This window comes from Pseudopipra pipra, chromosome 1, assembly GCF_036250125.1.
Source record: "Pseudopipra pipra isolate bDixPip1 chromosome 1, bDixPip1.hap1, whole genome shotgun sequence".
In the NCBI taxonomy this organism is placed as follows: Eukaryota; Metazoa; Chordata; class Aves; order Passeriformes; family Pipridae; genus Pseudopipra; species Pseudopipra pipra.
Window position 1 is genome coordinate 14,559,634 of NC_087549.1, and position 27,282 is coordinate 14,586,915.

Genomic DNA, 27,282 nt, shown 5'->3' on the forward strand with positions numbered 1-27,282 from the left:
AGCTTCTCCTGTGCCTGTAGACATTAGCTTTTATGGCTAAATGTTAAATTTTACAGTTACATATATTTTATATGCACTGATTTTTATTGCCGAGCCAGTTCTGCATTTATGAATCATCCTCATATCCTTTAGCTATTTGAATCCAGGAATAAAAGTTAAAATGCTGCTTAGTACTAACAGTGCTGGTTTGTTGGGTTTTTGTTTGTTTGGTTGGTTTTGGTTGGGGTTTTTTTTGTTTTTTTTTTAATCAACTTACAAAGCACAATTAAAAATTCTTATTTTCAGGAAAGAAAGTTTAAACTAATGAACATCTGAAGTGACATGTATCTCAAAGAAATCAGCATAGACAGCTAAAGAACTAAAAATTCTACAAAATTTAACTCAAGAATGAGACAAAGACTCTTTCCTATTCATATGTACTTCTTAAACACTTTTTTCAAAAAATAAACTCTTCTCTCCAAAAGGCAAGTAAAACTGCAAATTTTAATATAAACATCACTTACCCCTATACCCTCACTAAAATATTTCTGTAATTTCCAAACAATGCCATGTGTTCTGCTACCAAATTGGACCAAGAAGCTTGTGGAGCTTATCCATAATGTTGTCCTCAGAACCATTTATGGAATATATATTTCATCCACAGGGTCTACATCTTGAAACACAGTTTATTATTCTGGGTTCACAGCAACATTCAGTGCTTTGGATTCAAAAGCTGCTGACAGTTCACTTCCATTGCTCAGTTTCTGCATTTCTGGGTTTAAATCCAGTCGAGTCCTGGAGAGCTGGTGGGGAGCACACCTTCAGCTAAAGATATGGGGAAAAGATTTTTATTAGCAGAAGGTACCTATCAAACTAAATTACACCATGACTCTTTCAGGATAGATAAATTCATTTGGGTAGAAATGTAAAAGTAATTGTCATAAAAATAGGCACTTCTCACACCATTTTCAAGTGATATAGCATTCCTGCTAGCTACAGGGCAGCCAACCTAATCCTTCACTAGAGAAGCAACCACTGGATGTATATTTGTTAGTTACCCAAATAATCTGAAAAAGAAGCAAAAATAATTAGGATCAAAAAGTTAACAATCTGAGAGCTGAAATACAGCATCAATGCAAGTGTGTGAATTAACACAGACTTAATGCTGTAAAGGTTCATCTCTGAACCAAGCCCAGCAAGTCCCTTCAGCACAATTCTAACTACAGATACATCAGACCAGACCCATCAGGGTATGACTGCAGAGAGCCATTATAGTGTGGCAATGAACACAGTACCAGCACCTTGCAGGGTTGCACCCTATATGCCCATTTTATATGTCCTGGAGTGTAAAATTTAACTGCATATACCTTCCAAATATACAATATCTACAAGCAGAGAGACACAAGTATGCAGATCCAGAAGTCTGCTTCTCTTCTTATTATAGGGGTACTGTAATTGAAATGTTTGTATAGCCACAACTGAGAGAGTTTAAATGATATCATTTTTGTTAAAAAGACCTCCAGCTCACACATCTTCATAAATCCTTTGAAAATTAATTCTTCAGCCTCTATGTAAGTTTTTTCCCTAAACAGGTACCTTTTGCATCATTCTCTATTTTTTTAATGTTTTTGTCTTAGCAATAACTATCACATATTGCCTATCATGAAAAGTCATTAAAGGAAAATTAAATGCCACAGAAAATGCTGCAGATTTTCTAAGGCTTATTGCATGCCTTTAATTTCTTTATAAATTTGTGTTGACTTAGATGTAGGCAAGAGTTCTGTTGCGGGAATGAAAGTTGCCAACTACTATGAGTATCTCAGAAACTTTCAGGGATGAGGTACAAGAGTTAGGAGACCTAAAGTATGAATAAGTTCCAGCATTCCCAGATGTTTCCTATAAAGGCAAAATGAAACCATAATGTGATTTCAATATAGTCAAGACCAATTTCCATTTTAACTCTATTAAATGATCAGTGGATCATGATAGGTGATCCTGATAATTCTGGCTGTCTGATATTTTCCCATGAAGTTCTTGCTTTCAGTGGCTTATATTTTGCCAGACATAATCATTTGTAGCACATTTACTTTATGTACTCTAGCTGGTTATGTTTTTGTTTTGATTCTTAGATTTTGGTACAGCCAGTTCAGCTGTTTCTGAGAATAAGAGGGGGAAAGGGTCAATAACTTTGCAAGAGCTTGAACTAATATTTCACATGTTCGTTATGTTTACACATAGTAATAGGGAAATACAACTTGGCAAAATTTGTGCTGTGCCCATGAAAAACCTCTAATTTGGGCAAATACTGAGTTTCTAAAATATATATATAACAAATATGTAGGAAAATATATCTAAATATAATGTGTATGTATATATATATATAAAAAACATATTTGTAGTAACAATGATAAGCAGAACTCAATGGATGTTTGCTGAAAATATCACTGGGCATCCCATCTGCACTGACCACGTTTCATCCCCCCTGGAACAACTTATAAACACCAATTATAGCAAACATACCATCAGGAAAAGATTCTTAACTCTGGATGAATTTTCACTTCAGAGATCACCCTTGACCAGGGAAAACAAACAGTTAAACTGGGGGCAGAGGGAGAACCTTAGCTCTAAGAAATCTACTTCTCTGAGTTTCTGCTGCTTCAGTGCAAAGTGCACACCCCTGAGCATTCTCGCCTTGATCCCCTGCTGTTGTCCTGACCTGCTGGGTTTTGCCAGCTCACAGCACTACTGGGAGGTCCACAGAGGGCCACTGCACAACTGCAAAAGCCAAATTCTGTTAGAAAGAGCGGGCTCAATACCATATGATTCCAACAGAAATCAGTCTATGTTGCTAAACTACTACCTTAACACCCCAAATGCACTATATGCCTATCTGTAAAAATCAGAGTAAGATTCACTTCAAGAACCATGAACAGAACCCACAGTTGACAATCTGTGTTACTGCCCTATGACTGATACACCGATCTCCGCACAGACAGCTGGTCTGTGTAAGTGTTACCAGCTGCTTCTTGAATTCATCTAGTGGAAGTCTGGGCTGTGTTACTAAATGTCTTTAGATCAGTGCTTTTGACTGTCCTTTGTGGACCTACTAAATGGAATTAGATATGGTAAATTAATTTAATTAATTTTTTTTAAGAAATTTTGAAAGTGTTAGAAGACTACACTATCTGCAAGGCTAAGTATTTCAAGATAGGAAATACAAATATTAAGGTTGTTCCTTATAAACTGTCACTTGGGAATAGATGTGCTGAACTGGTGAGTTCTAACTGTGTCATCCCCCTTATCTTTAAGTGTCTCCCTGCAAGTCGTGTTGATGTGGATGACACGGGCAATAACAACTATCACCTGAAAGCCTATAACTGCATGAACACATGATAGTTGTCTGGACTGACAACCACTCTCATGGAGAAGGATCACTGGAGATTAGCAAATGGCTGCAAGAAGAACAGTGGAAACTCATCTAATTTAGGTCTTTCAGAGCACAGGATTCAGGTCCTGTCCCTTTCAAGGAATCATAGGATGGTTGAGATTGGAAGGGACAGGTCAAGAGGAGGTCACTTGGTCCAACCCCTCTGACCAAGCAGGGCCACCCAGAGCCAGTTGGCCAGAACCATGTCCAGGTGGTTTTTTTTAATATCTCCAAGGTGAGACTCCACAACCTCCCTAGGCAACCTGTGCCAGTGCTTGGTTATCCTCACAGTGAAGAAGTGTTTCTGCATGTTCAGAGGGAACCTCTTGTGTTGCAGTTTGTGCCCATTGGCTCCAGTCCTGTCACCGGGCACTGCTGAAAAGAACCTGGCTCTGTCCTCTGTGTACCCTCTGTTCAGCTACTTAGATACATTGATAAGATCCCACAATCTCTTCTCCAGGCTTTCTCTTCTCCAGACTAACCAGTCCCAGCTCTCTCAGGCTTTCCCCATAGGAGAGATGGTTCAGACCCTTCAACACCTTCATGGTCCCTTATTGGACTCCCTCCAGTATGTCTGTATTTCTTGTACTGGGCAGTACAGCACGCTCCATGCGTGGCCTCACCAGGGTTGAGCAGAAGGGAAGGATCACATCCTTGGCCTGCTGGCAGCACTAAGAAGAATAATTTTGAGACTGTATCCTTATCAGGGTAAGCAAATTATAGGTGTGATTTCTGAGGACTATATAGTCCTGATTTTGCTTTTTCCTATATTCTCTATTCTTCATTTTCCCATCCTAACTTTGTAAGTATCTTTCTGAAAGTACCATTAATAAAATATATGTACTGGAAATGCAATCCCAGTTTTGGATTTAACTCTTAACAATTCTATAACTCAAAGTCATAAATTATATGTAAATATTTCATTATACACATTTAATTGGACTAGGAATGTGCTTTTCTCTGATGTAGATTTATGAAATTGATTGCAAAAAGGGATAGGGATGATACTTGACTTTCCTATTTTATGACAAAGTATAAAGCATTGTCAGTATTTTAATATATTGAATATTATTAATGTTTAAATAGTGTCTATAAATTTTTTACTAGAACTTTTCTTTGAATAATTGTTTCAAATTAAATTTAATTTTTTTTTTAATATGACAATGCTATGGACATTTCAATTTCTCATAACGTTCTTGAAAAGGAAGATAAGAGAAAAGAGATACACTGGAGATTTAGCATTCGCTGACATAGTAGAAGCATTCTGAAGAAACCTGTCTTTCAAAAGGTCATTGTTAGCTTCTTTCTTTCACATGGAGTAGATTAAAAAAAAAAAAAAAAAGCAACAACCGAAACCCACCCAGCAATACAGAATAAATGGCATAAGTGCCCACCTTATTGCCTGGTGGAGAGTTCCATTTATGAACGCCATCAGTATAGGCACAACCTTCTTACACACCACAAGGCTCCAAAGGCGAGCTGCCTCTGGCCACCATGTGTCAGGCAGATGGAAAGGAAACGGTGTGTTGGAAGAGGAGCCTCGGCAAGTGCCCTGTTGCATGTTCAGAGCTGCTGACGGGGCCCTCAGCATTTTTTGTGCCAGAGTTTGCTGCCTGAAAAGCCCTTGCTGCAGCACGTGCCCAGTGCTGAGCTGCCTGGTGTTTCAACTTGAGCTGTCCGTGATGGGGAGGTCCTGGGATGCTCACTGGATCTGAGGGGCTGAAACCTGGAGCTGGGCTAGCACAGGAACTCCTTCATCAGCTGCTTCCACTTTAATCAAACCTCTCTTTTGCACCTAGATAGCAGCTTTTTACCCTAGCTGGCCTCTGCTTAGCTCACAAGTACTAAGATAAGCTCATCAATTATCTTAAATGTGTGAATTGATAGCCAGAATACTTGGATTTGACATTAGTGACTTCTTGTAACTTCAACATTTTTCTCACTCTAGCTGCTGGCTGGGATTGAGCTTTCCTTAACACTTCAGGTTTCTCGAAGTCAAAACATCACCTGATAATGATTTTTGCTAGTAGGAGATGGACAAAATTTAAGTTAAAGGTTAAGATAATAGCACGATTAGTGGGGATGCCACAGTTCAAGTCAGTCTCTATCCACTGCTAAATCCAGCCCCTCCCTTATTTAACTGAGGCAGCTGCAGTGTGGTTTCACAGCACACATTGGTGCTGCCGGCTGCAGGGATATGCAGGTACCTGAACTACTTTTACATAAAAAGTGTAAGTTGGAGAAACCATACTGCTGTGTTATATGACTGCTCCACATGGATTAATTTTACTTAAGACTGCTGATGCAAAACACAGCACTATTGCAATCAGTTTGCATTCAGGACTCAGCCTCTCTCATTTACAGCTCACTTTGGATGGCTTTTCTACCACACCAGAATATGGTCCTGGAGACCAATGTTTACAGAGAGTCCCTTGCTCTAATCTCTGATGTGTGAAGGATGTATTAATAGGTTGGAGCTTTGTCCCTGAGGGACAGGGGTGGGGACCTGCTGCTTGGTAACTGGAGAGGGACCTTACCCAGCCCTCCTCCCTACCCTGAAACCAGTCCCAAGGGAGCCCAGGCCATCATAAGGGTGAAACTTGGTTCCAAAAATGTGTGCTTCTGAAATATTGTGTGATTTTTGTGTTTTTTTGTGGTTTGTTATGTGTTAAATCACAGAAAGCTGTCCGGGTTGCAGTGTGTCCCATCAATCAGCACACCACGCAGTGTCTATATTAAACATCCTACCAAGCCTCACAGGGAGCATGAAATTTCCAGTGACAGAAGATAAGAAAATATTCAGCAGGCTTTCTTAAACAATTTATATGTTAAGGGACTGAAAGGTCAGTGAGCAGAAATTGTATTTTATCTTCCTTGCATATATACTGCTTGATGATTAGGTTAAAAATGTTACAAATACAGATGCGAGTGAAATATATGACTATTCATAGGCAGAGATGGGAAAACAAGAGGGTTATACTGTTCATTTCAGTCCCTGAATAACAGATTTAGAGAATGATTTTGCATTGCTAAGGAGAGCTGCTTTTCTATTTCTTACCGGTATATTCAATCTCTTGCCTTGCCATACCTGCAAAGCTTGAGTAAAATTACTAGTAAAATACATATTTTATCAATTCTTGGCCACCTCCAGTGCAAAAATGCATGAAGAGCTAGCTCATCCTTCAACTGGCAGTATTAGGCAAGTGCAAATCAGTTACATTTCCATCCTGCTGACTGCAAAGTGGTTTGATCTTGTCTTCAAACACTTCCAGGGATGGGTGGTGCCTCAGTAGACCTGGTATATCTGATTGGGTAATTGGTGCTGAAAAATCTGAAGTTCATGTTTCCTGTTTTATGGGGCAGATGTATGCTGGCCTTTCTGGAAAAAGAATTCATCAAAGTGAAGGGGAAAGACCAGCTTCAGACCTTCTCTGCAGGCACTGTGCCTTGCCTCAGCTGAATCAAGGAAGAATTTTTTAGCAATGAAATTTAAGTTGGATTTAAGAATAGTTTTCATTTCAGCAAAAAGAAATGAAAAAGAATAAAGAATTTTTAATGCACAGGACAGGCAACTGCGCACAAGGCATTTCTGGGCTTTTTGCCCAGATTTGTCATTAACTTCTTGATTATGTCTTGTGGGTCTATTTAATGTTTTTAAGACAAAAAAAAAAAAAGACAATAATCTGAGCGTTAAGAAAATGGGGAGGTTTGATTCATGGCAGTATGGTCTGTAGGGTCATGTTGCAGGCTGGGTTAAGAGACCTTCACTGTATTTCAGGCCTTCTCTATATCCATTCTGCCATTTTTCTTCATTATGTTCTGGCCATAATTCTGTGTTCTTCAGGGCAAATGCTCTAACTGGCTGTATGGGTACAGCCAAAGTAGCCGTGCAGGACAGAGGCAACTGTGCTAGCTTTAAATTACGTGCCTCATTAAAGAGGACATTCCTACAGGCAAAGTCACCAGGCTTCTCTGACATGCACGAAGGACCATGCTGAACTGGTGGAGATCGCTCGTATGGAAATTTCCTTCAGGTACAAACAGAGCATCCACCTCATACTGCAGGGGGACACAGCAAGGGCTGCTCACACTTTATTGATACTTGTCACAAGTCCAACTTCTGCGTGAATTTGGGTGAATGGACCCCGTGGATAGAAACATGTCTGCACACAGAAACTGTTACCAGAAAACAGCAAGAGGAAAAGTGCACACAGAGAGGTAGTGTGTGAAAGTCTCACAAAACGTGATGAGCTCTGGAGACTTGTTCTAGTTGAATCCAAGATAGTTGATAAATTCAGAACAGCAGGAGCCTGTGGAGTGTGTCCAAGGCTATCACTATGCAAGAGCATCACCACTAGATTTTATAACTCACACCATAGCCAAGGAGGTGGCAGCTGCCATATGCAGCCACAGATCACAGTCTACAGGGCTTGTACAGGGCAGGAAGGGACTTCAGAACACCTTCCTAAAAGCCACTGGTGCACTGGTATGACCTCTGCTTCTCAATAAACACCCAGGGTTGGCCTCCTTACTGCTGCTCTAGCTGAGTAAAATGAACAACTGAGAGGGGTAACTGAATGGACAGTACCCATAGTTACATGCTGTTACCATTAACAGCTTTATTCCATCATTAATAATAGCTTAACTCACAAAATGTATCCTAATAAATGGTAGTGGTAGTCTGTATCTCCCCCTGACTGGTTCCTGTCTGGAAAATTTACCTTCTTTTCACCCATACTTGGAGACAAGGAGGCAATGCAAAGAAGATTCCATATAGTCGTTGTAGGGGACTGGGAAGGTGGGAGTGATGCTGTGAGGAGGGAGGCAGGAGAGAGGAAGGCTTTTACAGGGGTGGAGAAGGACAGGTCAGCAACACACCCCAGGTATCCTTAGCCCACTGACCTGACCTAGAGGCCATTCATGACATGTAGGTACTGATAGAAATATAATACATAAATTAACAATAATGATGGCGTTAAATTACCAGCCTCCTTAGACAGATGGTGCAACAGGCTGTTCTGCCTCTTTCATGTGGTGAGTAAAGCAGTCACAAGTAGTCATGTAAAGATTACTAAGAATTCCTCTCCACCGCTGACTTTTTGCAGAGACTAATTTTTTAATGCTGTTTAATTTTTGGGAACAGAACACCTCAGTCACAGAATTTTTATCTCACTAATAGTGCTAATAGGCTCATGAATGGACAATAAAATCTTTGCCTTTATGTTCTGCAGCCCTGTTGCTAAGAGCTATATACAGTAACAAACTGTTCACATAAAATTTCACATTTTTCTTCACAAAAACCCCAACAGGAAGAAAAAAAAAATCTGCTGACACCGATAAAGAATTTGAAAAAGCTCCTATGGTTTTTGCCATTCCAGGCTGCCAGTTTATAGTCTGGGAACATTATCGCAGCTTCATTTCCACAACAAAAAGGCCCCATTCTTTTCTTTAAGGTTTGACCGTTCATCCTGTCCTTGGTGTTTTGCATCAGAAATGCACTTCTGTTGTCAGCCCTTCTATTAGCACTCACTTATCGAGAGTGCCAAAGAAAAGTCTAAGAAAAGGACAAGTGTCTAACAGGTTACTATAGTTTCTTTTGTGCTCTCAAAATTTGTAGGCTTCAGGCGTTTAAAAATGTAATTAACATTTGTGCATATGATAAATTTAAAAAATGGGTGAACTTTTCACACTTGAATGTTAACAATTTCCATTGTCTGTTACCAGTAAATTTCAACGGCTGGTTATTTTTACTCTGCAGATTTTTGTCAGGGTTTAATCCTGCTGGGTTGTACTAAGTGGAGGACACCAAGTTCGGTGGGAGTGTTGATCTATTGGAGGGTAGGAAGGCTCTACACAGGTGTCTGGACAGGCTGGATCAATGGGCTGAGACCAACGATATGAGGTTCAACAAGGCTGAGTACTGGGTCCTGCACTTTGGCCACAACAACCCCCTACAGGCTTGGGGCAGAGAGGCTAAAAAGCTGTCCAGTGGAAAAGGACCTGGTGCTGGTCAACAGTGGCTGAACATGAGCCAGCCCAGGTGGCCAAGGAAGCCAATGGCATCCTGGCTTGTATCAGAAACAGTCTGGCCAACAGGACCAGGGCAGTGATTGTCCCACTGTGCTCAGCACTGGTGAGGCTGCACCTTGAATCTTGTGTCCAGTTTCGGGTCCGTCACATTCCGGGGGCTGGAATGTGTCCAGAGAAGGGCAATGGAGCTGGTGAAGGGTCTGGAGCACAAGTTCTGTGAGGAGCAGCTGAGGGAGCTGGGGGTGTTTAGCTTGGAGAAAAGGAGGCTCAGGGGGACCTTACTATCTCTTCAACTACCTGAAAGGAGGCTGTATCTAGATGGGTATCAGACTTTTCTCCCAGGCACCAAATGACAGGACAAGAGGATATAGCCTCAAGCTGTGCCAGGGGAGATTCAGGCTGGATCAGGAGCAATTTCTTCATGAAAAAGGCTGTTAAACATTGGAATGGACTACCCAGGGAAGTGGTGGAGTCACCATTCCTGGAGGTGTTCAAGAAACGACTGGACATGACACTTAGTGCCATGGTCTAATTGTCAAGGTGGTGATTGGTCAAAGTTTGGTCTTGATGCTCTCAGACACCTTTTTCAACCTGAATGATTCTATGACTCTGTGATTTTACAGACACAGAACAGGAAACAGCCATTTAAATGTTCAATGTAAAATAGAAGGTATTTTCCCTTCAAAGGTGAGAGAAAAGAATTTCAATTATTGAAGGCTGATAGGTGGGAGGTGTCTTGCTAATATTGTATATTACATACTGCTCATTCTTTTTTTCTTTCACTGCCATTTTATACGGTCATTTAGTCACAAACTATGAAAATGTATGAATAATCCGCTTCTGCTACAGAACCCATAACACAGACCCTTAAGCAAATCCAATACGATCTTGGCAATATCTGAAGGTACAGCAAAATTAACGCAGTCAAAAATGAAGAAATCATACGGCCAGAGATCTCACGTAACAGTGTTCTTCCACTGAAGAACGCTAGTTAAATTCCAGAACAGACTAATTGTTAATGGAAATTATTGGTTTATGGTTACTTGTTGTCCCACAAGGAGTCCAAAAGGTTTTAGTGTTGCCTTGTTTAAAGCATACTGCTGTCTATTCTACAAAACCGTGTATCACAGCAGATATACAATTGACAGCCTGGTTGGCAAACTCTGCAGCAAATCCAATAACTATCACATTAGCCTCTGGTGGCAGCATTTGCAGGTCAGAGTAAGGTAACATGGCATCAGGAAATCTGTACTGTGCATATTCCATGGTAATAACCTGAACTTTTTCCAGCGCTGCCAGGGTGATACCTAAGAAAGGTGCTAGTTCACACAGTCCCTAAAAATGCAGTTGAAGCTTAGTCCCCAGGAGGATATTACACCTAGCTGAGCAATTAGAATTAGAAAGAGACATAATTAAGTCAGTACTGCTGAATTTTATTGATGTGTCTCCTTAAAGATTGGTGCCCAAGAGAAAAAAAATGCTGCAGCATGTAATTTGAAAGTAAACACCTCAGCATTTTAATAACTGCAAAAGCCATTTTTTCTGGAATGCCATGAACATTATTGCTGAAGGCCTATCCTATAAACAATACATAAAAAGACAAAGACATTACTTGTCACACTGCTTATTTCAGGCTAAAATGCTGGCTACATATTCTCATTGCCCTATTTTAATGTTCCCAGCTGGCTTCTGCAGGGAAGTGCTTACTTTTTCTCATGAAGGAATGAGACTATGCCTTATCTCACACTATTAACATAGGGAATACAGAAAAATTCTCCCTATTACCTTTTTGCTCCCCATTTCTTCCTGGAGACAGAAGCATACTAATTGCAGATCACTAGCACTAATACGAGACGTTCTGGAAGGCAATGTAAATAAATCAATGTTTAATCAAAGGCACATAGTAAATTCAGTTCAGAAGCCTCATCCCATTGCATCAATCTGTGGTCTCTCTAGTGTCTAGTATGTCTGCTGGTGGTAGGTGTGAGCACCATAACAGCATTAAAGGCATTCATTTGGCTGCTCATGTCAGAGATAGGATGAAAAAACAGGATCTAGAATATTTACTCCTCCCCAAATGAAGCCTGGGGAAAAAAGGACAATGAAATGAAGACCCAGGGAGTCAAAAAAAAGGGAGGAAAGGGAGGAAGAGGGTGCAGTGGTTTGTAGGTAAATTCAGATATGTTCTTGGGCAGACAGATTATCCAAGGCATTCAAAAGGATTACAGATTAAGACTCATGAAGCAGGTGAAATTATTCAGATTGGAAGAAGACATGGTTAGAGAAGACAAGGTGAAGATGAGTTTAGCAAATTCATTTCACATTCAGCAGAAGGATGATTAGAAATGAGGGTAGAAATGGACAAGTATTTTAGCAATAAAGATAAACGGTCATGATTAGGCTTGCTAATGTCACATAGAATAAAATAATTACATTTAACAAGTGAGTAGATGGAGAGACAGAGAGAATGAGGAATCAAAGGTAACAGGAAGGCTACAAGACAAGGAGGACAGTAAAATTCTGAACAAACAGAAAAAGAGGAAAAGAAAATCCTTGGGATGGCTAAAAAAGTCTTATTTGAAGAGAGTTTGAAATGGCAAGGTAACACCAAAGAAGCTATATCAGAGACAAAAATTCACAACAGGAGGAAAAAAAACTGTTGTAAGCAACAGAAGCTGTTGGGGAGGATGAGGTAGTCAAACTAGAGACTATAAAGATAAAGGGTGAAAATTTGAAGTGTGTCAACAGGTAGTGGAGATGGAGTGGGAGGATCTACCAGAAGTACAGAAAGAACAGTGTTTGATGTAAAAGTAGAAAGCAGAGGGCACAGGCTCATCAAAGAATAAGATGGAAAGGAAGAAGATGTGGGGAATTGCCAGTGGTCCTGAACACTGAATTAAGTGTGATATGAACTGAAAGAAGCCCCCTGGTTTGGCTGGGAAAGAACATCGGTAAAGGGGGTTTCAGCAGATACTGAAACTAGATAATACAGGAAGTTTGATAAATACTAAGCAGAAATGAATACTTGGGAGTCTAATTGTGTGTGAGAAAAGCAATTGCAAGATCCAGAAGTCTCTAAAGATGTAGAGCCATATATTAAACTGGTGCTACAGTTAACCTTGTTTCCTGAAGCAGAGACGAGAGATTAATTTCTGTGGAAGCTATCCAGACACTAAAAGTACAATTGAACCAGACAAAATATCATAAAATCTGCCTCAGTTATGGGGCAATCTAGCCATTAGCGTTGGGGTGAAAACATTTTGGAGAATGATTAAGGTTGAATAATAGATTTGTTGCCATATGAATTGCAGAATAAACTCTATGGGGACCCCCATTTTCAGGCTTTCTTTTTCTGAGAAGACTACAGGACTATTGGGGCCATACCAGCCTTGAGGCTGAAGCATCCATGCATGCTGCTTTTGTTCGGTAACCAGAAGATTGACTTACCTGGCTTGGTCTGGATGGAGAAATTGTGCCTAGATGATTAGTTTAGGAAATCAGCACAGATCTTTTATGGTTTTCCAGTTATTAAATAATCATGGCAAAGGAGGCCATCTCCCAGTTTCCAAGCTACTTGTGGTTTACAAAACAATTGATGTTGCTCAGAAGGGCTGCTGATGAGATAGACTCTATTTACACATTGGCACCGACCATTTATGCCTTGGTTCCATGGCGAGGTGTGACGATGTAATGTGCAGTACTGGTACTTGGGTGCTGTACCTGTACTGCCATGAAGGCTACAGGCCCCTGACAAATTCTGTAAGTTTGCCTCAGACATGAAAATGGGGATCACCCCAGTGCCAGCATAGTGTGCAGCTGCTGTTTGTCACATCCTCACATGATCAGCAGTGGAACATTGGCAGTGCTAACAGCACTTCAATAGCAGAATAAGTTGTTGACCCACAGTAAGCCACTGACTAAGCCTGTCATGTCTTAATCTGAAATATAAAAATTACTTTACGTATCCAGCATTGAAAATGCCAGAGCACTCTCCCTATAACCAACGAGAAATATATCCTTGCTGATCACACCTAACTCCCATGCAGCAGGAAAAGATAAAGAAATTGTAAAAAGAGTGTTCTAAATGTATTGTTCTCCTTTGTTTGGGTAGAAGAGTACCAAATAATAAATGGCATGAGAATAAAACGTATTTTTAAAAAGTCCACCTTACTGCTTAAGTATGCCTTAGCATAATTAAGTTCATTTAACAGGGCAATGAGTTACCTCCTCTACCTAACCTCTTGCAGATTGATCTTGGTAAAGGTGTTAAACAAAAAATACATTTTTAAGAAGCAATAATTCTTCAAATCGCTCAAAACAAAAGACTGATTTTTATCTGCTTCGAAAATAAATTTTTTTTGCAGCACAAAATCAGCAACACAGTAGTCAGCTTTCTATTTTAAAACAGCATGGTAGGAGGAGGCTTTCAGGTTGCTTCTTTTCTTTTTTTTTCAAAGATTACATATTCTTTATGGTTTAAGTAAAGACTGCCTAGCCTCCTTAGGAAGCTGGGTTGACAAAAACTTCAGAGAATCTATACATATCTATACATTAATACATCTGATGATTAATAGCGTATGAATTTCTCACAACTCAGATCAACTCATATCTAATAAGAGGCAAGAACTTCTGTAAAACTTCTAGTGATAAGGAGACCCAGAATCTCTTTCCAGAAGAAAAATGAGTTTCTCTCATTTGCACTAGTCTGTCCTAGGGGGAAATATAGAAAGATATAATGTCCCTACTCTTGTTTCCCATCTAGATGTTGACAGAACTTTTAACTCACTTTTGAAGTGCTCACTCTGAGAAGCATAAAGGAATTATAAGAGGATGATAAAACCAGGCAGATGAGATTTGGCACAAAATGCTTTAAAACCAAAGGCAGGTATGACTGATGAAAAGACATGGCATCCTGAGATCCATCAGAAATTTAGAGAGAAGAAAATGCATTGCATACAACTCACGAACCTGTAGTTTTTCCCATGATTCAGAATCCAGTCATCTTAGCAGAAAAATATTGTGAGCACCACAAACCCAGGACAAATCCAGGTTGGATTTTAATCCCTGGAATTCCTTAATAATGGATGGCTGTTTAGTAGAAAACCAGCTGTGGTCCAATTGCAAGTCCTTGTGAGTTTATTCCTGCATGGAAAAGCCAACAAAGCATTTTACCATGTGGTTGTGGCTCTCTGGGAGCTAAGAACCACATGACTACAAGGCTGCAAGATCTTCATACTCAAAATATTACTAAGGCACTGTACTGATGGTGCAGGGTAACTTGCAGTTTTGAAACATTCATTGTATTTGTTCTACGAATCATCATCAGATTTTGCTCTTCCTTATGCTAGCAACCTTTAACTAGCAGCTAAGTGAAAAAATTCTGTATGTGGTCATTTTACAAATGGGAAGAAATAAACCCAAGGAGAACAAATGGAACTCAGGATTTATATTTCATTTATTTTAAAACTAGAATTCTACTTAAGTCTAATTATACACTTTAAAAAAAATTAGGATATACTTATTTTTAACATCCTAATCTTTGTGAAAGCTACAAATTTGTACTTCATGCATATAGTTTCTTTTCTATTACTGACCCTTTCTTCAAACTGACATGACCTGGCTGGGGTTAGGATCTGTCCCAGGGAGATTTCAGCCTGCAAGGTGGCCTTGGAGCTCCCCTCCCCACCCTCCACCTGAATACTGGAGATGTGACCCCAGTGCAATTCTCCACAGAGAAGAGGAGAGAGGACAAAGAGAGGGTAGCCTGAGAGACACAGATAGACAGACACTACAACACCCCTAGCATGCCTTGAGGACAGGAGGAAGGACCAAGCAGAGCAGTGCAGAGCTGGGCAAAGGACCAGGACTGTGAATACCATGTGGGTACTGGCATCTAATGATCCTGATGCTGTTGCTTAGTGGATAAACTTAGTATCACTTGTCCCGCTGTGCCTTGTTTGTGATGTTGTCCATCACAACCGAACCACTTGTGCCAGTTGTGTTATGCTGACAGAGGCCTCCAGCGGAAGGACAGCAAATGCCAGACAAAGGCTTTCTGCAAGGCTAGTTCAAGTGGCTTTCCACAAAATTCTCCCTCAGGGTTTTACAGCTCAGCAGCCCCAGCTGGCTAGTGGTGTGGGGGTTTCCCTCCATCCTTAGCTGGTAACAGATACAACATGCAGAAATACTACGTGCTCACTAAGCTTGGGATCCAGAGCTAATGGAGCTGGTTCATCACAGGGAATGGCTGCACTTGATTATCAGCATCACAGAGCTTGGGACCAAGGTAATTTATTCCCAAGAAGAGCCAGGAAAGAGACAGAAGAGTGCAACGGGCAAAGCATGGGTGTGTGCACAGGACATTATGACGGGATGGGTGAGGTTTGCCAAGGTTTCAGCAGGGGGAGAGTTGGTGTGTGAAGACATTGGGTGGTTGAAAAAAATCTCACTGTAATGCTGTACAGCCCCCCACTGACCAAAGAAGTTTTAAAACCAACTTTGTCCTACTATGCAGGGATTTAAGCATAGGCTCTGACACTAATCCCTAACATTATCATAATCTTCAATATTTAATACCTTCCATTTTATTTCAACTCTACAGGAATTCTCTGAACTTCTTTCATCAGGAATGGCTGAAACAGTCCAGAGACCCCTGGCACCAGTCTGGCATGTATAATGTATATTGGAACTGCTTCTTTACTTCACTCTATCAGTATTATTCCAGTGTAAAACTGATATAATAGAAAACCAAATCTCCAGCCTTTGTTTTTGAATTGCCAAACCTTAGCTCGAGTACAGAAAAAAATAAATCAGTGTATCTGTTACATATTTCTTGTCTTTCTTATTTCCAGAGGCCAAATCATTTGGATAGTTGCCCTATGGAGCAGAAAAGACCATGTGTTTTGAGCTTTTGTGATATTTGTTGTTTCTTGGATCAGAAGATTACACAGTAATCTCAACAATAAAATAAACTCTGAACAATAATAATATTCAAATGTTATAGCTGTGTGAAGAAAAACATCCTCAGTGAAGACTTTGAAAAGAAATAGGAGGTGATGGAGAGGTTAATTTGGATGTAATTCTTAAGGTTATTTGACTTGTGACTGGGAGCAGCAGTACAGAAGAAAAAGCACTGAACCTCTCTGACAGGATTTTAACTCAATCACTAGCAAAGGTCCTGTCAACAAGCCTTTAGCAGAGGTCCACAATTCCCAGGAAGCATGGCCAGTAGAGCAGGTGGTGTGGGTGTTGCACATGTGCAGTCTTCAGCAGCACAGCCCAGAAGGGTTTGAAATTGTTGCTCTGTCCTCTGCTCTCCCAGCACCACTTCTCTTTGCCCAAAAAAAGACCCATAAAGCTGACTTCATGCCTTCCCTCCAGCCCCAAACTTCACAGTTTTCTCCTGTTTTCTAAAAGGATATGTAAGTATAACCTTAAATATGAACTTGTTTCCCAGATCTCAGTTCTATGAAAAACAGGTAGATGCTTGGCGAAAACATTATTTCTCTTCATTCTTATTCATGCTGCAAAATAAGAGCACACACAAGTATAACAGCCATGCTCTCCCCCTCCGAACAAACATACACTGATACTTGGGTGGTTGTGTTTAAACTGGTAAGTGAGCTGGAAGTACAAACTGCTGGCATAAAGAAGGTTTCAGAGCCAGGTATACATTTCTCGCTGCTGTTATATTTTTCCTGGCAGACATGAAATTTACTGTTTGAAAAGACACTTCCTGTTTGAAATTGTTACTGGGTTTGAGAAAAATAATACATTTCAAGATTTCTTTGCACATAGTAAGGAAACACAAACAACAATTGTAAGGTTACAAACAACACTGAAAGGATTCTCTGCCAGTCACCTTTAAAACCATGCATTTTTCTATAAAAGGACTCTGCTGCGTTTTTTTTCCCATCGAATCCCTTATGTCTCAGGTCTTCCAAGTGCTCTGTTTCTGCTATGTGGGAAGAGATATCTTAGCAGTGTAATATCATGTCTGGAACAAAATTATTCTGTGATATGATATATTACTGCAGTACAGTTTTAGGAATCATCTGAGCTGGAGTCAGATATTAGTTTATATTCAACAATCATCTAAAAAGTTGTGTTGTTATAGACTTCTAGGAAAACAAAAGGAAAAAAAAACCAAGATACAAAAAAATACCACCAGAAATAAAATGTAGAGATATATACTTTTTCATAAAGATATACTAAAAAAATATGTTAAAGGGCCCAAAATATGGAAGTTCTCTTCTGTACTTACATGTCTTTTCTGGTAGATGTTCAAATCAAGATCTAGATGAAGAAAATAAAGCTGCTATAAGAAAAGTCCTTTTCTACATTGAACTATCTTCCTCAGCTATAACATTTTCATGGCCTGTCATGCAGATCTCTTTCTAAAATGTACGTCTGTACCCAGTGCTATCAGTGGTAACGTCTCCTTAAACTTTCCAGAGGGACTTTTATGTGGTCATCCACGGTGCATTTATCTTCACATTTTTTCATCTAAAAGTTGGCCATGTAGTTCAAACCTGTTGTCCAGGAAAAATCTGCAGCCAGTGCAGGGAGACAAGTGTCTTCATGCAGCAAAGATACATACCTCAAGAAGTGTGTTCAGCACTAATAAGAGGAACTGCTTTCTGGATGTACCTGTGTCAGCCCACCAACTGTGAAGACAGCTAGTTTAGAGAAGCTCAGCCTCTACATGACTGAATATAGGTGAGATAAAGCTCCCCACAAATGTGCTGTTGCACTGTACTGGGGCTGCTGTAAAGCTCGGATTTACTCCATCTTTGTTTAGGTACACTTCTAAGGCATCTGTGGGAGGAGTCATTTGCCTTAGGGACCTGCTGTAAAGGCTGGAGAATGACAGGCACATCCTGAGAGTAAGCCATACCCTAGGGCTGCACAGAAGAATGTGAGAAGAACACTCAAATTCTATTCAGGGCACGAAAGATCTGCTGAGAGACTGTAGCAGGAACCAAGTGTGACCCTGTTCCATTTCAGGCAACCTGGACAAGCGGTTAACATAATGCAGGATGAATCCCAGCTTAAACCCCATTAAACTGGATTTGCATGTGCACTGTACAGCACTAACTGTAATGTCATACTTTACTGTAAGATAAATACCTAAGGCAAATCCACAGTTGCCTAAAATAGTAGCTCTTAGAGTTTTTTATAGCAGAGCAAGCCAGATGTTGACTTTATGGAGGTGATAAACTGTTTTAAAAACCATAGTACAATAGGATTTCAGCTGTTTGAACAGATTCTGCTAAGTCATTTGTATATGTCCAAGGAGAAAATCTGCTCTTAATGACTATACTTCTGCTTATTTTTAAGTGGCAGCTTAAAAACATCAGCCAGCATGAAGTATTGGAGCCAAATGATCTCCTGGTATGTTTATTCATTTCAGTGCAGAGCCATTTTAGCTTTGGTTTTTGACATTCAGATGTCTGTGCACCATATTCCCCAGTACTTCTGCTTGCAGTAGTGTGGTACATGAATATGCACAGATCCTGTGTCAGACCAAAGCTGCTGAAGTGTTTCTGGCACTTCAGAATCCACAAGTATCCAAACTAGCACATCACCAGTCTGGCTAACCCTGTGACTTCAAGTTGCTACGGTTTAGCTAGCACTCTTGTCAACCACACAAACTCTGCTCACCTGTAACACTACTCCCAGGGGTAAGCAGACTCAGATGAATGCAGAAATACCCTTTTTTTCACCAATCTTCCCTAGTCCAAGTCCTACTCTTGAAGTGCAGCTCCTTGGTTATTTCTGCTATTACCTGTTTAACTGCTGTTACCTCAGTCCTGTTGGATCATGGCACAGTAAAGTCAACACTGGTGCTAAACTAGGCTGGACTCCAGCATGCAAAGACCCAAGGCCAGATTAGTCCAACCATTCAGCTTAATTCTACAATCCTCATTAGTTAAAACCAGATACTCATCTTCTTCTTCTCCTTCTCCCTTGATTGCATTAAAGAACTAGCAAAAGAAAATCTTATGACTCTCCTCGAGAAACAGGATGGTGCCAGACAACCGCTGCCTCCCAAGGTCTACAAGCCCTCACTTGGACTCACTTCCCCCCCATGCCAGCAAGATTGGCTGCAGGGCTGCAGGGCACTGCTGCCTCGAGCTTCGCTGGAAAGAAAAGAGAGTGAACCTTCCCTTTCCTTCTTATTTTATACTCTTGCTTACGTAAAAAATCGTATGGAACACTGGGAATATAGGGTACTTCCCCAGTTACAAGCAGGTCTCCAGGAAGGCCTAGACTGAAACTATCATATAGTGACATCAATTTTATCCCAAAAGGAATATTTTTACACTAAAGGCAAATGGTACTTGTTTGTTCCTATATAAGAAAAACTTCATTTTAAAAAAACATAATATGTTGACTCCATGAACTTCTCTGCTGTGCAGAAAGATTGTATAAGGTTTATGCAAACCTTATTCTGAGTATACATAAAGACCTCAGAATAGGATGTGAGGAGGTGTGTATACATATATGGCTTTCATTCTCAAAACACTATACTGATAAAGGCAAGGAAAAAACTGGGATTGTTGTGCCCCAGTTAGCTTGTTAAATGTTCACACTAATAGATATAGTTACTAACTGAAAAAACAGCTCTTGATATTGATGCTGTTATATATTGGTTAGAGATAAGCAGGAAGTTAGACTGAAACTAGGACACAGGTAGGTAAGTAGGTAGGTGATTATATACCAGCATTTTTTTCCAAATCTCAACCAAAGTCAGTTTGTCTCTTTCTTGGAATAGAGGGATCCACAAGATGGGAAAAATAGTTATTTATTACATGTTAAGCAATTCAGATGGGTTTAGAAGCTTTAGTTTTCCAGTGGCTTGAAGCAGGGATTTGGAGTCTGGCATAATACAAGCATGATTCTACTGATCTGTGTTTGGCTTTATCTGTAAAATGCTGCCCACAGCAGAGCAAGCTGGTAGCATGAATTTGAAAGGAAATGAAGCTTATTTAATTAAGTTCTCTGTCAATCCTTCCCTAATAACTATTGAACCAGATGGTCAGTTAAAAAAAAAAAAAGGTAAGGGAACTGAAGTCTTGCAGCCTGAAGTTCCTGAAAGCTTTCAGAAAAGCAGAAAATGCAAAAAGAAGGAAGAATTAAATATTGCAAACCTGGTGGAGAAGACAAGTGAGCTCAAGTTGCCTGTTGTGTTTGGCCTGCCAGCAGTATTTAGATTTGAAATTACTGCTTCAAGCTTTTTTTGATATAACTATCACAAGGGAGCATGAAAGCTCTTCCAGCAAATGAAAACTGATGCTAAGACACCTACACTACCATTCAAGGAATTAGTATCCCAGTACATCCAAGGAACTAGCATCCTGGCAGCCCAGAATCAGCCACACAGTACACACTTTCTCTTGCCCTGCCTATGGGACAAAACTGAGGACAAAGCAGGGGAAGAAAAAAGGCTTAAAGGAAATGAGGAAGGAATATTTTGAGAAAATATTAGCTAGGGGCTAAGAGCTAGTGGTCTCCCAGGCAAAGGTGGAGGGAACATGTAGTAACAGAGGCACAGATTGATAGGAAATGAGATTTAAGTATTTCTGCAGCTATTGTGGCTTCCTGCTTATTAAAAATTATCATCATGGTGCCATACATAAGCATTTTCTCTGAACTGAGCTTTTGCAAATATACGTCTATTCATGTATGTGTTTAGATCTGATTAACCTCACTTTATCTCAACATCAGGTACATAAAGATATTTCTGGTGGCAACAGGAAGGGCACTCTAGGGAAAGGGAAGAACAGTAAAAAATGAAAATTCTCTTTTTCACTTCTAACTGTAAGATGAAATTTGGGGTTGCAGTATTTGGATTTGAAATTGATACTTGCAGCTTTTTTGATATAACCATTACAGTGAGCATGAAAGGTCTTCCATCAAATTAAAATTGATTCTAAAATACCTACAGTATCACCAGAGTTGGGAATTCCTTTATCTTTTGCATCACCTCAAAAGAAAGCAAGCTTGAAAAATGTTCTGCGTGATGAGATGAGATTTCAGACACACAAGGAAGGGAGACCAGTATGGCAATGGCAATTTATTTTACCGCAGCCTTTATTACATTGCATCATATCTTACTTTCTCCTATTGCATTCATGTTGCTGCTATTTCCATTAGACAATATATATCCTATATTAAAATTTGTTTTCTGTATTAAAATTTGTTATCACAGTATCACAGAATAAAACACTGAACATTAATAGATGTCAACAGAAAATGCTGGAAGCCCTGTAGTGAAGAATTGTGAGGCAGACAATCTGGAGAGGAACCTGCATATAGGAGAAAATATTCCCTTGTTTTCATAACACAGTAGTGGTGGCTTTATGCAATGATATACAGGGTTTATATTGCTGCAGAAAAAAAATCTGTCTAAATGGGGGATATTACCTACATAAATATCATGTTTTTCATATAGCTTACTTAGCCCTTGACCTGAGTCTGACCATGAGTGCCATGGGTCAGTCCTCCATTAGATGCTTCATGTTTTCTTTTATTAATTTTATAAATATTGCCTTCTAATTGTATGGGAGGTTGCACTGCAAGCTTTTGCTAATGGCTACACTTGGCAGCCTATTACAGACTAGGGGCAGACTACATTCTCATCTCCTTCTCAATCTTGCCAATTTATTGAGTTTATTTAAGGCTAGAAGGCCAAGTTTACAAACTTAGACAAGGACAACTTAAGCAAGATAAATTCCATCAGAAACTTAAAATCCCAAAGATGTAAATAAGACTTTATCCAATTATATTTCCAGATAGTGGCTGAAGGCATGTAAAAACCTTTCTGCTTCCTGGCACCCTGAGTCTCCAGTAGGCTAATGGTATTTATTTTCCTCTTTTATCACTTGACCCACAGTACACCTTGCCTAAGCACCACTCAGATCCAGCCTCTCTGTCTTTTGATCCCAATTTGATTGCTTTGCTCCTTTGCTGACTGGATTTTCACATCTTACGGAGAGCTGTCATTGAGAAAATCTTTCAGAACTAGGCCCATCATAGTATAATTTAGGAAAAAATATAAGCATCCCCATCACAGTATGAATATAGAAAAAAATTACAACTCAGAAAAATTACTGATTTTTTTTTAGCGAAACGATAACAAAATAGCTTAAACACATTTTAGCTATCTGTATTTGAAATAGAAATGTTCTTCCTGAATAGAGATTATCTGTAAAGATTTAGGAAACAAAATCACAGGTTTCAGGAATGTCAAATAGGAAACAATCTGCCAGTCACGTTATAGTATTTTCATCACTAACTAACCAAGCTTTATATTAAAAACAGTACAGCAGTTCTTTTGACTCTTAAATTTCTGATCCTTGCATCATATTTTTCTCATGATTAGAAATTTTAAAATCTAGACTCAGTTTTCCTGTGCAAAAGTCATACATTTTTGTCCTTGAGTCATTACTGCCAGTTGGCTGAAGCGAACTTTCACTTTCTCTGGCATTTACCTCTCTTGCAAAAAGGAAACCTGATTGTATCCCTCACTACTTTCTTTTCATTAATTTAAATACACTGATCCTTTTTATTCTTTTGACAGAAACAGGTTCCCTGTTCTCCTGATTCTCTTGCTACTGCCACCTCCCAGTGCTGCAAGTCAAGTCTGTGTTTCTAGGAATCAAGAACTGTAGAGGTGGCATGAGGGCACAAGTACAGGATCATCCAAACTACCAAACCGTCAGTTCCTGGCACAACTTTAGCCCACACTGTCCAGTATTCCTCTGGACAACATATGGTTTGAAGGACAGAGCAAATCAAGGGCATTCCCAGGAGATGCTTTGAGGTGGATCTTGGACTTTTCTTTTAGGTGAGGCAGTTGGGAAGGGGGCATACAATTTAGGCTTATGAGCCATTTATTTTCCTAAATAGATATAGCCACAGAATTTCAGACATTAATGACACTTCATTTAGATGCTGGAGATACTCTAACACAGTTGATGATTGCATTTTCTGTTTTCATGGACATATCACATGTATGATGTGACCCTTTGTTGTTGTGGCCCTTAGAATCTGCTTTGGTTTACACATCATTTATTCATAGCTAAACTAACTGCTGATCACTCATTTCAAAGTACTCTTCAATGACCACATTTTCAATAACATCACAACACAAATAAGTCTGTTACCCATTTCTGCTGGGTTCTGTGGCTGTTTGGTGCATGTTCTTTATAATACCAGGCTCAGAAATATCTAGATTTTAAAACATTTGTTCTCCAGTCTATACCAGAATGACAAATGCTACAGTGAATTGCACCTATCTCTGAATTGAAACCTGAGGGGAAATCTCTGGCAAACTGCATTCACTCCCTTCAGGAAACTTTCTGTCTCTTTTTAAGAATCAATCATCAAAAGGGATAGTAAAACTAATTTTTTTCTCTTCGTGTTCCCTCTTAAAGGGGATACCCATTTATAGGCTTTAGTATTTACCTATCTGTTCCACTCCAAACTGCCTTTAATATTTCTTCTGAAAATGTGATTTCAAGTTACTTTTTTTCTGAACGTTTTATTCTTTACAAAGACGACTGCTATTCACTATTCACATTGTTCCTATCTAGTTTCATATTCTGCACTGGTTGTTCTAATTTCTTTCTTTAGTAAAAACCCCTTGTAATTACTTTACAGATACTTCAATTGTTTTCTACTGTTTATATCCAATTTCTCAGACAGATGAGCCACAGTCCTTGTTACACCTTTTTTTAAGTAATATAAATACATCCTTTTCGCTAAGAATGTTTTCCTACTCTTTAAGTTATTCCTTATTTTTGTTTGTGTACTTTTTAATCAAATTTTGATTTCTTTCTGCTAAAACTAGATGTCTTTTTCACTCCTTGTAATTCCTCTCACTTCATCACTCACATAACAGATTCCCAAGAGGCCAATATCCCTAGTGCTCAGTACTTTTATCACAAAAGTTTTCTAAGAAATGGATATCCTAAAATCTCTTTTTTTCACAGAGACAATCCTTGGCTGCATTGTATTACTATGACTATGTCACAGAATTATAGGAAAGGAAAGCTGTAGGAGTTGCTGCAGATCATCAAATCCAACCAGATCACCAGATTCAGCCATGCTGCTCAAGACAGGGTGTGGAAGCAGCACCAGAAGTATCAAAGGTGAGAGAAGAGCAATAGGAATGACCTAAGAATAGGAATGGAGCACCTCTTTCTGGAGGCCATCTCCATCCACATGGATGACAAGAAGGTGATCAGAAGTAGTCAGCATCAATTCACTAGAGGTGAATCAATCAGGCTTGACCAACCTGATTGTTTTCTACAATGAAACAACTACCTGGATGGATGAGAGGAGAACAGTGGATATTGTCTACCTCGACTTAAGCAAGACTTTCAACACTGTTTCTCACAACATCCTCATAGACAAGCTGAGGAAGTGTGGACTGGATGAGTGGTCAGTGAGGTGACTTGAGAACTGGATGAATGGCAGATCCCAGAGGGTTGTGGCACAGGGTCTAGTCAGAGGCCTGCCACTAGTGGTGTTCCCCAAGTTCAATACTGAGCCCAGTATTAACATATTCATCAGTGACTTTGATGAAAGAGCCTCTGTGATGGACCAAACTGATTGGATGGGCTGGTTGAGCCCTGCAATCTATTGTTTCTCTGATAAGACTGGTGACTTAAACAAAGTGGTTTTGTGCCAGATAAAGGAAAAGACTGATAAGAAGCAGATCCTTCAGAGGTGGAGTAATGCTTTTTATCATGCCAATCTCCTCCCTCCTGATAATGCATCTGTATCTGACAGTGTAAACCTCCCCCACACTGGAAGTATAGGAGCATTCTCACTTAAGTCTGAACATATATAACCAGGTGAACCCTTTATTGTGTGGGCACCTACCTCCAAGAGATCAAGACTGAGACCATCACTCTGACCATGGACACTGAAATTGCATCAATCAAGTCTCATCACTGGATTGACAGGTGGTGATATTTTTCCTCTCCACTATCTACACTTGTCCCTTCTGTCTCTTTCTCTTTTCCTTATATATTCTCTTCATGATATAGTTTATGTTTTTATAGAAAAGAACTAAAATGGCTACACACCTCCTATCTGTTGCAACTAAATTTTTTTAAAATAAACCTGCTGAATATATACACCTGTCTGTTCAGTGTCCATTCACTCTAATTTGCCCCAAGGGATCTATTAACAAGAACCTCAGTTACTCTGCCTCAGAAGGAGGTTGTAACGGCCTCCTCAGCAAGTTTGCTGACAAGACAAAGCTGGGGAGAGTGGCCCATACCCCAGAGGGCTGTGCATTGACTGTATTGAAGGCATCTAGACATTATCAGTTCATCATGATCCTAACAGAGAGATAGCATCTTCTTAGGATACCCCCATCAGAGACAAAGAAGAGTGAGTAAATGCTGACAACTCATGGAGGTGAGATGTGGGATAGGATGGAGAAACTCATTACCGAGATGCCCTAAAGGATAGAAAAAGGCATGTGTAAAAATCAGCTTTAGCTCCCAACCTAAGAGACCAGGAGACAAGATGAGGTCTCAATAGCCTGTGTCCTTATCCTTCAACAGGGCTCCTGGGCAGACTGCCTATATTCAAGTATCCTGATGCATGCATGCTGAACTGACTACCTGGGTATGTATGTCCTCATGCTCCTCTGTGGGAGTGTGAGAGACTATGTGTGAAATCAGCAATGTTTTGAAGTGAATCACCTTCCAGTCCCATTTTCGGGGGACAGCAAGAGTGTGGTTGATCTGTGAGGGGAGACAAGCCAGGAACTGAAGGTGACCACAGAGAGGCCTATCTTCACATGCCACATACTCCAGTTCTCTCACCAAAGGGTTTAGTAGCCCTCTGCAGCCTAGTGACAACTCCCAGCACGAGGCAGGGCCCAGCCTTTATAAAGTGCTTGAGATGTGACCTCACCAGTGTTAAACAGAGGTAAAATGGAGAAGGTAAATGAAGGCTAAATGCGTAGAGGGCAAATGGAAGGAGATACTTTACTTCCTGAGCATCTCTCCCTAGACTGCCATTGCCATCCCTAATCTGTTCCAGGTCATTTGTCCACAGAAGCATGACAAGCAGAGGGAACTTTTCTTGTTCATCAGTCTACAAACGTACATCAAACTACATCATGGTCACTTTTCAAGATGGGCATAAGAGCCAATATGTCTATGGCTTCTTTATGACCTTGGTATATGAAAATCTCTAACATCTTCCACTTACATGCTTCCAGGCACTGCTGGCTTATTCTATATGTAGTTGTAATTTACTGATCACATTTATTGATCATCTATTAATTCTACATGAAGTATTTATAAATGCACCCTTCGCATAAAGTATGATTCATTTATCTACAAAAATTTATTGTTTGTGAGGTTATATTATATCAAACATCTTTATTATTAACAAAATGAAATTGCAGTATCCTGTAAAAATAATTCATGATTATGAAGACAGAGAAACTATGCTGACATGTTTAATAGTACTAGAAATTGGATAGTATGGCTATTATACTGCATATATAATATATGGTTTTTATGCCTGAACATCATTTGGCTTCATTCTTTATTTAATAGCTATTTTCATCCACCATATTGCTCTGACTTCTATAATTCTCTATAAATCAAGTCACCCACTTAAACGATGTAATTAATTGTCCTACTTGATCAAAGAAACAAATATAGCCATACCTGTATGTAACAGTAAAATATACGGCAGAAAATTTCAACAGATAGATAGTCCCAGACAATTTGTACTGAAATATATTTAAAAGACCACTTTGAAGTGTAAAGTAATTGCAAACAGGAATTGTGAAATGTAAGAACACA

The 27,282-nt window shown here is 39.7% G+C and overlaps 1 long non-coding RNA gene across 1 annotated transcript; it reads left to right on the forward strand.

Annotated features, from left to right (window-relative positions):
• Positions 1–12,161: 12,161 nt before the first annotated feature.
• LOC135410046 (uncharacterized) lies at positions 12,162–25,585 on the forward strand. Its single transcript, XR_010428499.1, has 2 exons — positions 12,162–23,288; positions 24,436–25,585. It is a non-coding gene; the product is annotated as an uncharacterized LOC135410046 (long non-coding RNA).
• The last annotated feature ends 1,697 nt before the right edge of the window (positions 25,586–27,282 follow it).